We start from the raw sequence: 14,202 nt of genomic DNA, 5'->3' as shown, positions 1-14,202 counted from the left end.
AAAGGGATTTCTTTTATTATTAAAACCCTTCAATTTTCTAAAATTTCTTCAATAATGTACCTTCTCTGAAATATTAACATATCCTTGTTTCCTCTGCTGTTTGGGAGATGGGCCCATTAAAATTTTACCACATTGGACTTGTATTGACCTAATTTTAGGTTGAAAACAAATTGGGCCGAGGGACGCTCAGCCCTTTGGTTTATTTGTATTTCTTCCAAAATTTTCAAATATTATATCTTTCCCCGTAAAATTTAAAACTTACAAATTTATCCAATTATAAATTTCCAATTTTACATTTTATTAACAAAAACAAAAATAAGTAATTTGTGTAAGAAAAATGTTCAATGTTCTAATTGCTTGGTTTCAGAAAACAAATAATTAGCTTTTTAGAGACATACATTAAAATATTTATCATAGGTTTCATAATTGAATTTCGAACCAATAATATTTTATATAAAAATAAAATATTAACTTATTCACTTGATTAAAGTGATTTTCAAGTTATTTGTAATAGTGAATATCATAATAACAAATTATGATAACAACTGATGTCATTATTATTTCTTGTTAATACTTTTGTGTGTTATAACTTATAATAACTTCTTGCTTTATAATTTGTTGCAAAATCATTGTTGTAAATAACGGTATGTGCACGTCGGATGAATGGAGTACCGTTAAGCGATTAATCAGTATGCAGCCGATTAACGGTATATACTTTTAATTATTAGAAATAATTAATTTAACTCATCAAACTTATCAAATAAACTTATTTTAACTTAATTCATTTGTTAATTAATAAAATTTTATAAAATTGTCATTTTGAACAACTCAGATAAGACATAATAAAGTACAATATATACATATAGAAAAGATAAATAAAAAAGAATAATAAAAAGAGAAAAGGTATCATCCCCCCACCTTCAGTCCCCCGATAATCCCCGCCGACTTTTTCACGCGGTTTCAATATTTTTAACGGTCCATCTCAAACTGCTTATTTAAAGCTTTTCCAATTCCTCTCTGTTCACTTTCACCTCTCAAAATTTAATTGCCAAATAAGAACGGAATCGTTTGTCCTTTTTACTTTTTTATATTAAAATAATATAAAGTTTATGGTTTGAGATGTTGAATCAATATTTTAACATAAAATTTCATCATGACATTTTGTTTTTTTCACAGAACTGTTAATTTATTTGAAAGGTTGAGAAGTTTTTATGTTTACAGAATTTGTTGACAGAAATGAGAAGTTTTTATGTTGACAGAATTTGTTGAATTAGTTTATAGGATTTAGTATTGATGTTTACAGAATTAGTTGAATTAGTTTACAGGATTTAGTATTGATGTTTACAGTATTGATGTTTACAGAATTGAAAGTTTTATGTTTACAGGATTTGTTAAATTAGTTTACAGGATTTAGTATTGATGTTTACAGAATTAGTTGAATTAGTTGAATTAGTTTTATGTTTATAGGATTTCTGTTTACAAAGTTTTAATGTAGTCATTGTTAGTTTTTAGTTTTGAAAAGCTGTTTATAGGATTACATAGTTTTGTTTACAGGATTACTTTGTCATAGTTATAGGATTACAACGTTTTGTTTACAGGATTACTTTGATATAGTTACAGTATTGGGTTACTATTGTGATTATAGTTTGGACACTTGCAGAATAATTTTTAAAGAGTATGCAAGTAGTGATTTGTATGATGTAAAATTGTTGTAATTTTTTTTTTCTTTCAGTGTTATGTTGTATATGTTTCCAAAAATGTTGAAAGAATTTGAATTGCTAATAGAATAATTCATATATGTTTACAAACTTTATTGATAATGTTTATAGAATTTTTACTATTTTACATTATCTTGTTTAAGTTATCAACTTTTTTGTAGAAACGTAAATTTAATTTAATTTATTTTACTTTAAAAAAAAATTTATTTTGAAATATGAAATTTATTATAATATTTTTTTATAATATTTTTCTTAATTTTTTAATTCACATAAATTGTTCACTAATATTTACAGAAGTATCTAAAATAAAAGAAAATTAGAAAATGGATGCAACGTACAAACTGTTAAACGGACACCTTCTAGAAGGTGTGGAAAAAAATTATAAAATCTGGTCCCGGTTATAACTTCTAGAAGGTGGTCCCCATATAACTGCTAACTGTACTTTGATTGTACTTTCTTAGTTTGACCACGCAATTTGGACTGATTTCACGCATTTTGCTTTGGACGCACGCGGTTTCATATGTGCAGCATCAATTGCAGTTGTTTACAGAATTATTTGCATAACATTACCGGATCTGATAGACTTGTTTACAGGATTAGTGTTAAAGGTCCGGGGATTTTTGAGGGACTGAGGTCCGGGGACTATTAGCTGCTCCCAATTGGTCAATTAGTCAAGCTAAACTGTCATTTTTAACAACACTGGTCAAAACTGTGGATGAAAAATCTGAGAGGACTAATGGATTAAACGAGGCCGCTTAAAAGATTTGTCAGAAAGCCCGTTGAAGTACATCGAATTTGTAAATGCATTAAATTCACACAAAAAAAAAAAAAAATACATTCATGATAAAAGTCGAACCTTGGAAATATTGGTGATGAGGTTATTTATTTACAAATGGTATTTTGATTTTTTTTTTGTTAAAATAATTTTGTTGGTCTTCACTAACAACTTGCTAACTTGCCTCTGTGTCTTTTCTAACGAAAATGACTTCCAAGTTATTATAAATAGTTGATTGAAGAAAAAGAAAATTTTAATTTTAATCTTCTGTCTATGTCAAAAATATTTTAATCTCTTGTCAGGTTACAGAAGTGCGCAATACATATCAATATCAGACATCATATTTTGTTGAGATACATTCAAACTATAGTCAATAGTTCCATTAAACCCAACAAAGTGGAACGAACACTCAAAAAATAACTAACATTTTCAAAAGGGGATCATGAAATTTGACAAATTTTTGTCATGTACTGTTTCCTTCACGCTGAGGATAATAATATTCCAAGTTCAATTTCTCCAAATTCTAACTAAAGCAATATCGTCATCACTCATCTGATGTGATGCATGTAGATTTTTTCAGATACAAGGAAGAGAGTACATGCAACTCTGGTCAATTTGGACCGAAATTTTTATTCATATCATAATAAAAAAATAAATAAATTACGTTTTCTAGAGAATTTTAAAAATATCCAGACCGCCAATTCAATCTGCAACCCCATTCTGAAGAGGGGAGGAGCGCATATTGAATTGGAGGCTCCCAAAAACCCAAAATGCACTGTAATATACTAATATTTGATATTTAGGTTTTTGGGAGGCCTCCAATTCAATATGCCCGCCCCCCATAAGAATGGAGCCGCAGATTGAATTGGTCGTCCAAGTATTTTTGAAATTCTCCAATTTCAAACAATGCATTGGAATATATTAATATTTAGATTTTTTGGAGATTTCCAATTCAATATGCACCCTCACAAGAATGGAGCTACAGATTGAATTGGCCATCCAAGTATTTTTGAAATTCTCCAATTTCAAAGATGTTTTAGTTTATTTATTTTTTTGAAATGATATTAATAAAAAATTTGGCAATTTGGATCCATGCATCATTCTCCTCCAATTCAATGTAGTCAATTTTATTCAAGCTAGTCGGCTCTTCGCCTCTTCTCTCCTCTTTCCAACCTAATATCTCCTTTTGTTTTCATTTATTGCTATTTCTTTTGAAAAGTAGGCCTGTTATCAACAAAGATATTTACTCAAATTAGCCGTTGTACTATCTCCCGACATTTTTATTTTTATCCTCATTAAAAAATTATTTTAATAATAATAACCAAAGTTTAGTAATAATTTTAATTCCAATTTTTTTTTTTTTAAAACAGAAATTTGTTTTTATTTTTTATTTTTGTATTGAAATATTAGAAATGTTGGATATATTTATTTGAAAATAGATGGAATACAATATAATTTGATTTATTAGAAAGACTGTAACAAATAACCCAAATCAATATATTTCAGGCCGGATTTTTCGCGGCTGTAAAAAAAATTAATATATTTCTTTATGTGTTATTGGAAAAAAAAATGCTTAGATTCTGAGTTATTGATCCCGGTTCAAAAGTCACTTCTATGTAATCTAGAAAATATTGTGATCCTTCTAGGACATTTAATTTGTAAAAAGTTGTATCTATTTTGAGAATTCTTTTTGAATAATAATTATTAAATAACTTGGAGTTTTTGTTTTTTTTCAAAAATAGATACAACTTTTCATAAATTAAATGTCCTAGAAGGATCACAATATTTTCTAGATTACATAGAAGTGACTTTTGAACCGGGATCAATAACTCAGAATCTAAGCATTTTTATTTTTTTCCAATAACACATAAAGAAATATATTAATTTTTCTTACAGCCGTGAAAAATCTGACCTGAAAAATATTGATCCGGGTTATTTGTTACAGTCTTTCTAATAAATCAAATTATATTGTATTTCATCTATTTTCAAATAAATATATCCAACATTTCTAATATTTCAATACAATAAATAAATAAAAACAAATTTTTGTTTTATAAAAAAAAAATTGGAATTAAAATTCCACGGTAGTATTTTTAAAATTATTACTAAACTTTGGTTATTATTATTAAAATAATTTTTTAATGGGGTAAAAATAAAAATGCCGGCACTATCTCCATCATAAATTATATTAATTTAGATTCCTGCACATGCACTTAGACTATCCTTAAAAAAAAAAAAACATTTTCATACAAAGCTCATCTAAGAAAAGGACTACATTTAGTTTTTAAAAAAAAATGAAGAACAGGAATATTAAAAAAAAATAATTAATCCTCTGTGAGTTGCGTATAAAGATTTGTGCACATACCTGATTCACACAAATTTTTGAAGTATTTGTGCAAATTTTAATGCGGATCGGACGGTTCCGACATGACATCAGACTGAATTTAATTGATGTCTATCAGAATCAGACCACCCATTCCGGTTGGACTAAGTGCTCGGAGAAATGAAAGGTCCAGATGTGCACTAGTCAAAATATAAAAGTATCCCAATGTTTGGTGAATTATTGATGCATGGTTGCATGGTACACTGGCTGCATTAATTTTAAACGTTTTGTTTGTGACTAAGTTGACTTGCGGTCTACAAAATGAGACAGCGGAAACAGGCTGGAATCCAACTGAATTTATTTCGTCTGTCCCAGATTTTTAGAAACAATGATATTTATGTTTTATATTTTATTTTTGAAAGAAAGAAAGAAACACTGATATTTCTATTCTGAATTTTCAAGATATTAGAACTCTGGTCTATTGCACTATTTCTAAAAGAAGAAAATTAAGATTTTAAACCTGATTGTTCGATAAATAAAAAAAAAAACTAATATTGAAAAGCTTAAAAATAATCAGTTATATATTTTTTTCAAAATTTTTGATACATACTCCATCTAAATAATTGAGAAGACATCCATTATATTTTTTATTAAATAATATTTTTCAAGTAAATGTATTATAAGAGTTGGCTGTACCATAAAAACTAATCGCATGCTAAATTTTTGTTATCGTGGTTATTATGTGAATTCAATTTGAAGAAATGCCAATCTTCATACAAAAAAAGTGTAATTTTTATGGCTTTAAAATAGCATAAATTGACTTGATTTCTTGAAATGTCATATATGTACAAAATATAACCATATAAACTTGGTAATTAAATACAAGTACCTAACTACAAGAAGAAACTTAATTGTTAATCCAATATTACTTGCAGTGCAATTTTTAAAATATGCCTTGTTGTAGTACAATCTTATAGTTTCGTTCTATTTTTATTTCATGCTTAGTGCACATAGTGATCATGTAAATCAATTTAGTTAAGCACGTGTAATTTGTAAGAACTGGGTTTTGTTTTAGTAGTAAAAGATAACGCTCTTTGTATGCAGTGGTGGAGCCATCTTTAATGAATGGAGGTCAATTGATCTCTATTTATCTTCATTTTGTTTGTATTTATTCTTTATTTTCTATATAATTTAGAGTAAATCTTGTGGATGGTGTAAAATTGATCGTTATTCACAGCTAGAAAATTGTATATGTTTGACTCCATTGATGTTTCTCTCATAGTGTAAAATGCTAGACTTTCATCTTTCTTTCAAAAAGCATATGTAGTTTGTTGAGACCGATAACTTACCAACTAGATAATATTTGATACAAAAGTGAAACTAGAAAATTTATATAGAAACTAAAATGTAAAATACATAATTTGTGGCAGTTGAAATTTGAACTCAAGCCTACTTTATAACAAAAGAATACATAATTAAAGAGATTACATTTAACATTTTATAAAGAGATTAAACTATATAAAATATAATCACAAAATTATAATCACATTTAACATTTTATAAAGAGATTAAACTATATAAAAAAGTTAATCAAATTTCAATATCATTATTAAAAAAATTCAAAATTATAAGAGTGACTATTCAAAATTTAAGTATTTGTGTTTCTTTTTTTGTCACCTCCTTTTTTAACACTATATTAGATGTAGAAAAGTTGTACTTTCTAGAACATTTTTTTTCGAGTTTGGCTAGTATAACATCAGTGTCATTTCAGCCTATATAACACCAACTCTAAAACCTATCAAATTGACTTCGAACGACTAATCCAAACTGTTCAAACCGATTTACATTATGAGTGATGCGTTTACATACAAATTTTTTATATTTTCGAGTTATTTTAGTATCAAATCAAGCGGTAAAAATATTAAAAAATTAATGTATTAAAATTAACTTAAAAACTCACATATTTGACCGCTTAACTTAATACTAAATAAATTCTAAGAGTTATAAATTTTGCATGTAAACGCACAACTAATGAAGTAGATCGGTTTGAACGGTTTGGATTCACTGTTTAAAGTCGATTTGATAAGTTTTAGAGTTGGTATTATATAAGTTGAAATGACACTAGTGTTATGCAAGCCAAACTCTTTTTTTTTTCTTCCCTTACCGTTCTACCTTTTACGTGGCATCTTCTAAAAAGTTGGTGATTTCTATACTTCTCTGGTGACTAGAAAGGATATATTTCCTCTGTTGTTATTGACTTATTGTTGGGAAATTAAGTAGCGAGTTATTACAATTCAATTCACACAGTTCGATGATACTTAAATTGGATAAAATGTAGAAAAAAAAATCATTTGATAATGGTTATTTTAAAAAAAAAAAATTTAAAATAAACTAAAAAAAATAAATAAATTTATAAGTGTATTATTAGACATTTACATAGCCAAATAATCAAATTTGATGCAATTTAAGTATTGTTTGATGATACATCAAGAATCGTTCATTTTATACGGTCATAACGTCAACATTTTAAGTCATTTAATTTATAATAAAACATACATCAAATCTCATCATATTTTATAGACATAATATGTGAATAATGAGCTGCCTTCAACATTTATTCCAATTAAAGCTAATGTGTTTGCAATTACGAAGAATAAATTTATTTTAGTAAGTCTATGGTACTATGCATATTACGATTTGGCACCGTGCTACGGCTCTATATTCGAGTTTTCAAATCCTAACGGTCGATCCGAACCGTTCATCTTGTTCTCCATATTAATATGTGTTTGGAGACCAAATTTTACATTTTTATAAATTTTTTTACTATTTTTTTAGATTTATTGAAAATCACTGTTTTTGGATGGTCCAGAATTTTCAGATCAAGTGATTTTCTAAATATCTAAAAAAATAGTAAAAAAATTTCAAAAAATGTAAAATTTGGTCTCCAAACACATATTAATATGGAGAACAATATGAACGGTTCGGATCGACCGTTAGGATTTGAAAACTCAAATATAGAGCCGTAGCACGGTAACAACCTGTGATATGCATAGTACCATAGACTCACTCAATTTATTTCACTTCTATAATTACATTATAGGTGATATTAATTCTACTTAATTTTAACTCTTTTAGATATCAATACATACAACTAATTAAGTAAATCCTCACCCTTTGAAGGTTTTTTTCTTTTTAGCTAAAATAATTATCCAAACGTGTCAAAAGCACAAGCTCCTCTGAAGCTTCTTTTTCTTTTCTTTTCTTTTTTTTTTTGCGCGTGTTAGCTCCTTTAGGCCCTGTTCGGCTGCACAGTGGGAATGGGAATAGAAAAAGTTTGAACTAAAATTTACTGTTCACGTGGGAAAAAAAAATTCAGTCTGAGTGAATTTTTTTTTTCCCACGTGAACAGTATTTTCGGGATTACATCCGAACAGGCCCTTAAAGTTGTTAGCAAAAAGAAGAGAAGGTACATTATAAAGATGATTGTCAAAATCAAAATGTTAAAGTTATAGATGTATTTTCTATAATTTAGATTGGTAGATATAAAATTTTCGGTAACCTATAATTTATTATAATCGATATTACTTATAAAATTAGATTGTTAATTCTTCAAATTGCTTGTTGAATAAATAATTGGTTGTTTAATTACACCAGATTTAATACGCAAACATCTAAAATCATATTATGATATCTAGATATTTTTTTTTTTCATTTTGATAAATTCTTTGATAATTATTGCGATGTTAAATAAACTTGTTGTTAATAAATATAATTTATCTCATAACAAAATTGCTACCAAGTTCAACAATTATGAATGTTGTCATTAGAATATGTGTAGATAGTTAACTCAGCCTTGCTATCTATATCAAATTTATGATGAAAGATATCCTCTCTAATTATATAAATTCTAATAAATAATTATGTCAATTAAAAAAATAAAATAATTTAGATCGAGTCTTAACTTATATAATGAATTTTGTCCATTATATCTAATTTTTAATAATAAAATATCTAGTTTGGTATTTGCACCATTCAAAATTGGCGGTTCAATAATTAATGTCCTGCCAAAGAAGATACGAATCCACGTGGATGTTTTTATACGTGCTTGAACCTCTCAGACTGTCCTCCAGTGGAAGAAAAATATCTCTCATTAAATGAAAGGAACGAAAGAGGAGAAAAAGGTCAACAGACTGAATCTAACCGAGATCGTTTTTTTGCTCTCGTAGAGAAAAATTAGAGAAGAAGTGGAGGAGAATGGAAAAGAGAGAGGAGAAATTCGTTGCATAAATTAACTCTTTCAAATTTGTCACCTCCAAATTGGATGTAGACGGAAAAACAGACTTCTGATTCCTTTCTTTCCTTCCCATTCGTTCCCTCTACTTCTCTAAGTTTTCTGGAGCACGTACAGCCTTAGAGAAGATTTTAAAATGATATTGTAGCACGAATCTCAAAGTGAGATGAACCATCCGTTTAGGGGGCAAATTGCTCTGTTGCTCAGGATTTTATATGTACTCACTATATTTTATAGGGTGTAAACTGGAGTCCGAATTTGCTGATATATATATATATATATATAGAGAGAGAGAGAGAGAGAGAGAGAGAGAGTGGCTAATATGTTTTAGGTAGCATATGGACCGAAGTGCTACCGGTCCAAATTTGATTTTTCAAAATTCAAACGGTCGATCTGGACCGTTCATCTTGTTCTCCATATTAATATGTGCTTGGAGACCAAATTTTACATTTTTCTGAATTTTTTTACTATTTATTAAGTATTTTACAAAATTATTGATCCAACGGTGGCTGCTGATTTTACTGTTTTGTTAAGTCACCATTGAATCAACAATTTTGTAAAATACTTAATAAATAGTAAAAAAATTCAGAAAAATGTAAAATTTGGTCTCCAAGCACATATTAATATGGAGAACAAGATGAACGGTTCAGATCGACCGTTTGAATTTTGAAAAATCGAATTTGAACCGGTAGCACTTCGGTCCATATGCTACCGAAAGCATATTTGCCCCCCTCTCTCTCTCTGTATATATATATATATATATATATATAAAAGCAGGAACTTATTTTTCCTCATTCAATTGTTGTTTCTTGTCTAGATTTGCGAACGAAAAAATTGAACGGATCAATACGGATTGAATATTAAACAAATATGGACAAATATAAGTACTCATTATTTTTCCTTATTCATTATCAAAACGTATAGTATTCATACCTATGAATTTAAGTACTATTACTTATTATCTATAATATTCGTCAAATATAAACATAAACTGGAGGGGACCATTAATCTTGGGGACCGCTAAGAACGTCTGACAGCCTGGATTGGAGACCGCAACCGTCTGAAAGCGACATTTGCTAAAATTGGGGACCACTACCAAGATTGGGAACCATTAATTATTAAATATTCATATCTAAGTAATAAAGTATTCATATAATATTTATTACTGATAACATATGTTGACAACATGAAGTATTCATATCTAACTAATGAAGTACTCATATCGGCAATGAAGGAACTTAGAGATTGCAGAGGAGAGCGGTGAGGCATCGACTGTCAGAAGTGATGGGGTGGGAGAGATGTGTTCTTTTTTTTAAGCTACTTATTTTTTTGAATATGGATAAAGTTTGTTAGATAACTGAGTTGGGATGGGAGACTATTAGGGAACTTAACTAGAAGGAGGGAGGTAATATCTTTACTCTATTTTTTTTTCATCTTAAACTAGTTATGTCATTACAAAATATATATGTGGTTAATAATCATGAATCATTAACATAACTATATTTTTAATCAAATGATACTAAAAAAAGAAACCTTCTTTTTCTAAACATACATAGTTATAAAATAAATGGATATTTGAAAACTTAAAGCATACAAATATCTAAAAAATTAAGACATACAAACATAGATAATTTATCTGTATTTGCATTCATATATGTTTCTAAAATTAAAATCATATTCATATCCACAAACTATCCATATTTAATTATTTGAATTCACAAAGATTGAAATACCAATTCTAATATAGACGGATAATATCTGATCAATTTGTATTCTACATATGAGAAACACAATTAAATGTAGGATTTAAATTGCATCTATCCAATTGGTCTATTAACAAATGTAATATTTTCTGCGTGGGAAGTCGTAGGTTCAGAGTATAAATAAAAAAAAATATCTTATAAATACTAAATAATTTGATCACATGACCTCAGACTTTTTCTCAAAAATCTTAACATGTTTTCATACCAGCTCAGCTCATGACCGCACTAAGCAAAACTCTTCTTATTTATGAACCATCCGTTTAAGAGGGCAAAGTATGCTCTGTTGCTCAGGATTTTTTTTTTTTTTTTGAAAACTTGGTAGTAGCTACCAAGGTTCGTGAGGGAGAATCGAACTCTTGATCTTTGAATATAACAACTCTATGACATTTTCCTAGCCAATTGTGCTACCTCCCCTTTCTCCTGTTGCTCAGGATTTTATATGTCCTAATTAACTATTTTTATAGGGTGTAAACGGGAATCCAAATTTGCTACTATTTCCTTTTCTTTTTTAAAAAGCAGGAACTTACTTTTCCTCATTCATTGTTGTTTCTTGTTGAAATTTGCGAAAGAAAAAAATTAAATGGATCAAATATGGATTGAATATTGAATAAATATGGACACATATAGAATATTATTTGAATACAAATACGAATAGAATATTATTTGAATACATTTGAATATGAATACGAAAGATATAAAACATATACAAATACAAATATAGATATAATTGTTATCACTAATTTAGATACTATAACAAAATTAACATGGTATTCAACAAATTAATTTTCTCACTAGAAAATAAAAAATAACATCAAATAGTGATATAATTAGAATATTCGAACATTATGTAAACAAAATATTATTTTTTTATCTTAAACTAATTATGTCATTACAAAATATACATGTAGTTAACATCAATCATTAACATAACCATATTTTTAATCAAATGATACTAAAAAAATAAACCTTTTTTTTCTAAACATACATAATTATAAAAAAAGGATATTTTAAAAATTAAAGCATCATATCTAAAAATTTAAGATATATAGATATAGATAATTATCTGTATTCGTATTCATATCTGCTTCTAAAATTAAAACCATATCCATATTTGTATTTATATCCACAAACTATTTATATTCAATTATTTGAATCCACAAAAATTGAAACACCAAGTCTAATACAAACGGATAACATCTGATCACTTTGTATCCTACATATGAGAAACGCATGTCTCTCTTTGGCTTGAATAACATAAAATAGGGATATACTACATATCTGATCACTTTAGCTTGAATGATCACTTTGCATCTATCCAATCTCATTTAAGCATGCATGTCTCTCTTTTTTCTCCTTTTCAAATCTTAACATGCAAGAAACCTTTGGTCTAATAGTAAAAGCAATATTTTCTGTGTGAGAGATTGTATATATAAAATTCAGATAAAAGAATCTCTTATATAAATACTAAATAATTTAATGGCTTGATCATTCATTATCCGATCACTTTATTATCCTACATATGAGAAAAGCAATCAAATGTAGGACTTAAATTGCACCTATCCAATCTCATTTAAACACGCATGTCTTTTTTTTTCTCCTTTTCCAAATTTTAACATGTAAGAATTAGTCTTTTGTCTAATAGTAAAGATAATATTTTCTACATGGAAGATCGTAGGTATAAAATATGAATAAAGAAAATCTCTTATAAATACTAATAATTTGATGACTTGACATACTTTTTCTCAAAAATCTTAACATGTTTTCATACTAGTTCAGCTTATGACAGCACTAAGCAAAACTCTTCTTATTTATTGCAACTAAAAATTTAATTTTAATCTCACCATAAATGTTTGTCTTTGATGTCTTCAGTTTAGATCAAGCTTTTGTGTTAGGAGGATATATATATATATATATATTTTTTAAGGTTGTTAGGAGGATATTCAAAATGACACGTGTTCACGCGCGCGATGTTTACTCGGATTGTGTTTAAACCACTTTTGAATTTAGTGGAAACTTTATTCAAATCAGATGTCTTCTATAAATAATCATGCCAGAGAGCTGATTTCGTACGGACCTTAATTTTACGGCTGAACTAAACAGATCTGTGATACGATGATAACATCAAGCACACACAAAAAAAAAAGACCTTTTAAAGATCTCTCCTTTCATGTATTTTCTAGAAATTCAAACAGGCAAGGGAAAAGAAGATATCCGTGAATACTTCCCCATACCGTATCTTCATTTTTTGTCGGTATGTGAACTGATTAACTATTAAAGTTTAAACTGTTTTTTTATTATTTTAAGCACTGTTGCGTAATAACCGTCAAATTATATTCCTACTGTCGTTTGTGAAGGTCAACAATTCGGTGTAAATATCAAATATTTAAAAGAAGGATCCACTTATAATATTTACAAGTAACATCATCTTACAATAATTTAGTTTTGCAATTTTTAAAGCCCAAATAATCAATCCAAATTATTAAACATTATGTTTATATTAAAATATGCTTGAAGATCTAAATTTGTATTTTTTTTTCGAATTATTTTACTATTTATTAAGTATTTTACAAAATCGTTGTTTTTAGACAATTCTGAACCACTGAAAAACAGTTGTTTCCTAAAATACTTAATAAATAATAAATAAAAAATCATAAAATGTAAAATTTGATCTCCAAACACATTTTAATATAGATATCATGTTGAATGATTTAGATCGACTGTTTAGACTTTGAAAATCACAAAATCAAATTGTGATAAAATGTTGTAACTTTCAAATGTTATAAGTGGATATCTTCTCATATTCAAAATGCTAAATATAATACTTTAAACTAAATACCGAGTTTAGTAATTATACTGCCCTTGACAACTGGTATATATGTCATATTATCAGCTATTATTCTATTAACGACAAATTTATACTTAGCAGTACGTTGTCAGTAGACCAGTAACTCAATTATATTAAAAGGTGGATTAAGTATTTAGTATATAGGTAGTTTTAAGGATTTATTTAAGTTATTTTTTATTTAGCAAATATGTTTTTTTTACGACGCTTAATTTAAGTATGGGAATTGCTGTAGGCGTGTAGCTAATATGACCGGAAATCAATATAATATCAATCCGACCAAAAAAAAGGTTGCTTTAGTTCAAATCAAACAAATGGGTTCTCTATATTCTTTTCTTTCTTTTTTTTTACTTTTATAAATTATAAATTATAAATTATATTTTTTTCAGAAAAAAGGAATCTTTTTTTTTCATAAAAATAATTTGGTTCTACTAATTTTTACAATTTATCAAACCAATAGCTGCATTGTGTAAAAGTTAATGAAACCGTA

Source organism: Carex rostrata, chromosome 1 (assembly GCF_964058835.1).
Source record: "Carex rostrata chromosome 1, lpCarRost1.2, whole genome shotgun sequence".
In the NCBI taxonomy this organism is placed as follows: Eukaryota; Viridiplantae; Streptophyta; class Magnoliopsida; order Poales; family Cyperaceae; genus Carex; species Carex rostrata.
This window is presented reverse-complemented; position numbering follows the sequence as displayed.